This window comes from Megachile rotundata, unplaced genomic scaffold, assembly GCF_050947335.1.
Source record: "Megachile rotundata isolate GNS110a unplaced genomic scaffold, iyMegRotu1 scaffold0954, whole genome shotgun sequence".
Lineage (NCBI taxonomy): Eukaryota > Metazoa > Arthropoda > Insecta > Hymenoptera > Megachilidae > Megachile > Megachile rotundata.
Genome location: NW_027474251.1, coordinates 12,501 through 17,500, shown reverse-complemented (window position 1 = coordinate 17,500; position 5,000 = coordinate 12,501). Strand labels below are relative to the sequence as shown.

The window sequence follows — 5,000 nt, the reverse complement described above, 5'->3', positions numbered from 1 at the left end:
GTTCAACGTTTTTGTCAATTTATCAATAAAAATGATCATGTTCGAGCGGTGGATTAGGACACAAACACGAAACGACGGCGACGTAAATTGTTATTTAACTGCAATTTTTTTCTCTTTTTAACATTTTTTGCCTTTTGCGCGCGTACGTGCGTGCGAGCGTACGTATGTTTGTCATTTGCGTTCGAAAAGCGTGAATTTTAGGACACCTCATCAACATTAGATTTCTCTTAGGGCTTAGGATCGACTGACTCGTGTGCAACGGCTGTTCACACGAAACCCTTCTCCACGTCAGTCCTCCAGGTCCTCGCTGGAGTATTTGCTACTACCACCAAGATCTGCACCGACGGCGGCTCCAGGCAGGCTCACGCCCAGACCCTTCTGCGCACACCGCCGCGACCCTCCTACTCGTCAAGGCTTCATGGAGAACGGGAACTAAATCCCGTTCCTGCGCACTTGCCGTTGACGGCGGAGTATAGGCGCGACGCTTCAGCGCCATCCATTTTCAGGGCTAGTTGCTTCGGCAGGTGAGTTGTTACACACTCCTTAGCGGATTCCGACTTCCATGGCCACCGTCCTGCTGTCTTAAGCAACCAACGCCTTTCATGGTATCCCATAAGCGTCGACTTAGGCGCCTTAACTCTGCGTTTGGTTCATCCCACAGCGCCAGTTCTGCTTACCAAAATTGGCCCACTTGGCACTCTGATCCAAGAAAAATTTTATCAATTTATATCTCGTGGCTTCATGAAAATTCAAGCAAGCCAGAGATCTCACCCATTTAAAGTTTGAGAATAGGTTGAGGTCGTTTCGGCCCCAAGGCCTCTAATCATTCGCTTTACCAGATGAGACTCGTTATGCGTTCGAGTCGAGTGCCAGCTATCCTGAGGGAAACTTCGGAGGGAACCAGCTACTAGATGGTTCGATTAGTCTTTCGCCCCTATACCCAGTTCCGACGATCGATTTGCACGTCAGAATCGCTACGGACCTCCATCAGGGTTTCCCCTGACTTCGTCCTGACCAGGCATAGTTCACCATCTTTCGGGTCCCAACGTGTACGCTCTAGGTGCGCCTCTTCTCGCAATGAGAACGAGACGCCCCGGGAGTGCGAGGCCTAATCGTAACGAGGCCCATCCTCCCTTAGTCGACTTCACGGACGACTTTCACTTTCATTTCGCCTTTAGGTTTATCAAATCCCAATGACTCGCGTACATGTTAGACTCCTTGGTCCGTGTTTCAAGACGGGTCCCGAGAGTACCCAAAGCAATAGCGTCGCCGACCGGTAATTCAAAGTTTGGCCAGTCCAAGGACTCCGCCTGCCAACAGCCCGCCAGGCCCGGTTACGGCGCTAAGTCCGTACATCCGGTATCTAGACTGGAACGAGCTTGCGGCGGTCCTGGACGCAGTGCGTTCGAGAATTTTGCGGCCCGATACCGTCTGAGTACCGTCGCGCAGTCGGCCGGGCATCCAAGGGGCTGTCATCGTACGCTAAAAGCGACGGACAGTCTTCGCCTCGGGCCTTAGACCGACACGCAACGGGTCGCGACGTTCTACTAGGGGAGAAGTGCACGACTACATAGCCGGAACATTCGCCGCGGGTGGTGTGCCCACGCCGATGGGAAACCCGCCGTAACGGGACCATCCGGGGCACTATCGCACCAACACGGGAGCCAGCTTCGTTGACGATGAATCTCCCCATTCGATCTTTTGGGTTTCTCGGGTTTACCCCTGAACGGTTTCACGTACTCTTGAACTCTCTCTTCAAAGTTCTTTTCAACTTTCCCTCACGGTACTTGTTCGCTATCGGTCTCGTGGTCATATTTAGCCTTAGATGGAGTTTACCACCCACTTAGGGCTGCACTCTCAAGCAACCCGACTCTAAGGAGAGATCCACCCGAGACGCGTACCGGTCGCTACGGGCCTGGCACCCTCTATGGGTAAGTGGCCCCATTCAAGATGGACTTGGACGCGATTCGATGTCTCGGGATAAACGGATCCTCCTGAACACTACATTTCCCAGCGGCGTTAACCGCGGGATTCAGTGCTGGGCTCATTCCTGTTCGCTCGCCGCTACTAAGGAAATCCTTGTTAGTTTCTTTTCCTCCGCTTATTAATATGCTTAAATTCAGCGGGTAATCTCGCCTGCTCTGAGGTCGTCGAAATTTTATTATTTCTTTTCAAAGTTATACCACAAACTGTACGCTCTTTTCGGGGTTTCGACACGTAATACGAAAGGTATATTAATACCAACGACGCACAGGGATTATGTCGTTCGATTTTTTCCTTGTATCGTTCGATAACCAACTATTTTTCTCTTTTCGGATCAACACAATATCGTCGACTACTCGAAGGTACGTACGAGCCAAAATGAAAGCTCGGTGTCTCCTCTCTCTTTTGTTCGACAAAAGAAAAAAGGCACTTAAAACGCCGCATATTCGGGCAGGCGGGACAACGACAAAAAAAAAAAACGACGACGACGACGTCCGGTTGTTCTCGACTCGCGTCGGAGTATATATGTATATATTATAATCGGATATATCTTTTTATCTATCCAGGGCGCGTTAAAACAAACGACGAGGAGAGACTACGACAACGAGGAGATAAAGGTCGGACACCTTTTCTTCTTACCCTCGGCGCGCTCTCGCACACGATCGTTTCATGTTTCTTTTGTCCCCTAAAGGATACATATACCGTTACAACATATTTACGTTCGAATATACACTCGACGGTCGATAAACCGTAAAGACGCATCGTCCGATACGTTTTTTCTTTTGCTGTCGCGTTCCGACGCAAAATCCCAAGAAAAGGGCGAGAATGCCAGAGACAGCCATGTAAACCATCGGTGACTTATCATGGTCCAGAGAATAAAGGGTTAAAGGAAAAAAGAAATCCCATTTTTAACGTGCGTGGTACACCTTCGTCGTGTATATATCGTTCGATGAAACCACGAGCGCACAAAAGGAGGAACAAAAGCGTTTCGAGATCGATCTTCGGTGTAAATGTCATTGTTCATTTGCGTTCGACCGTTGTTCGATAAAAGAAATTTAACACACGAACAACAATGAAGGGAGACTCTCGCAAGACGATCACCAAATAAGCGTTTATCGTTCGATCGGTCCGGGTTTTTCAACGTCCGTCCGGCACAATTATGCACTTCGAGGACTGGACGACCGGAACCCGTATTGGGATCGCGCGGTCTTCCGCTTCTAATCAACGACAACGAAGCGATCTGCGCTTGTAAATGTTAAAAAAAACGTGGCGAAGCTACGATCTCGTAATAATTTAACCGTGAAAGAGCTTCCGTCGCACGTTTATTTTTAACTTTTCCCCTCGTTGTATAAACTTTCGCACCGTCGAAAAAAAAATTCGACAATCATTTCAGACAACGTCGGGAGCGCGGAGAAACGCCGTAAACACGCTCTACTCTCGGCTTGCTTCCTTCAATTGGTGTCTAACAATTCTCTCGCAGGGCGAAGAATCATTTTCTCTCTCGTCTAAATATCCTTCTGTAGTTAGGTGTTTTCGACTCGGGAGCGCTCTTTCACGGGCGGTCGTATATGGTCTCTTTTAGGGGTTTAACTAGAAACCACGACTCACGCAAGCCGAGATAAGCGCATTCCGCCGAGAAGATCCTAAAAACTAAGAATTGCGAGATATACGAAAATGTTCTTCTGTCGCCTGTGAAAAAAATGAACACTAGCAAAGAGAGGGCGAGACACGAACGTTCCATTTAACATTCTCCGCGTCAAACGCCGACGAAATGTCCAACCATCGCTCGTACGTTTTCGCCAATTTCGCAAGTTGTTCTCTCTCTCGCGTTCGACCATCGGATCCCGCTCCGAAACGTTCGACTTTTCGGCGTTTAACAGTTTCGTTTTATCTAGTCGAACGACGAGCGGTACCGAAAAAAATTTAACAATGAAGAGAAAACCTTTTGCTGCTAAAGGCAAACGCAAGCAGTCTTTAGTTATATAAACGACCCTCAGCCAGGCGTGGTCCAGGAATTGTATCCGTGGACCGCAATGTGCGTTCGAAATGTCGATGTTCATGTGTCCTGCAGTTCACACGTTGACGCGCAATTAGCTGCGTTCTTCATCGACCCACGAGCCAAGTGATCCACCGTTCAGGGTAATCGTATAAAAATTTTTGTTCATATTTAACAACTCAGCGTCTGAAAACCAGTATGTACGTGATTTATTTAACCTGGTTTATAAATTCGTTCGATTGTCCATAGAATACTAACTCCAATCCAAGCGCAAGATCGAGTATCGGTATTCGGACGTCGTCCCGTCATAGCTCTGTTCACAGATTTACCCGAGCTGATTGATGATTAAGACGACACGATAACGTCCATGGACGGGTAAAGGACCGTATAAAACTACAGAACCGCCGATGAAACAACGCTCTGTGACGCATTTCTCTTCGTGCGGCGAGTTTTCAGTCCGTTCCGGGTGGTAAAGTCATTCAAAAACCGTGGAAAATACGAAACGCGCTGTCGCGCGTAACACAGAGTCTCCTGCTCGCTGCTTACATATATTGGACGTCTTGGCGGTATCGCGAGATTCAATACGGACACTCCATGGCCGGCGTCAGATCGGTCTACCAACGAAGGAGACTACGCTATCGTTTTCGCTTCTCAGCCGGTCCGTAAAGCGATACGTTACCATATCGTCCGTCGTAAGCAGGCGGACTCTCGTGAAGTTGCGACTTCGTTCGTCGAAGCGGTTTCGTGGTTCGATTTCCATCGGTTACCCGGACACCCCCCGCGTGAAAGCCTCCGTGTCACACTCTAAATTTCGTTTCTCGTTTAACACGAAATAGAGAGAGGCTAAAAGGGGGTGTTCCCTTTGGTCCAAAGACAAAATTTATAGAGAGAAAGAAAATAAAATGAGAGTCTCTCACGAAGCGGGCGAAAAAAAAAAAACAAGAAATTTAACAATTTTTTTTCGCAAACCCATGCATTTCGTTACCAAACGTCCCAAAATATTTCTTTATATTCTCTCTCG

At 48.2% G+C, this 5,000-nt stretch overlaps 1 non-coding gene and 1 pseudogene across 1 annotated transcript; both read right to left on the bottom strand.

Moving 5' to 3' along the window:
• The window catches only part of LOC143266486 (large subunit ribosomal RNA), a 5,320-nt pseudogene extending 3,170 nt beyond the window's left edge, over positions 1-2,150 (bottom strand).
• Positions 2,151-3,970: 1,820 nt separating this feature from the next.
• Positions 3,971-4,125, bottom strand: LOC143266485 (5.8S ribosomal RNA). Its single transcript, XR_013041454.1, has one exon. It is a non-coding gene; the product is annotated as a 5.8S ribosomal RNA (ribosomal RNA).
• Positions 4,126-5,000: the final 875 nt, after the last annotated feature.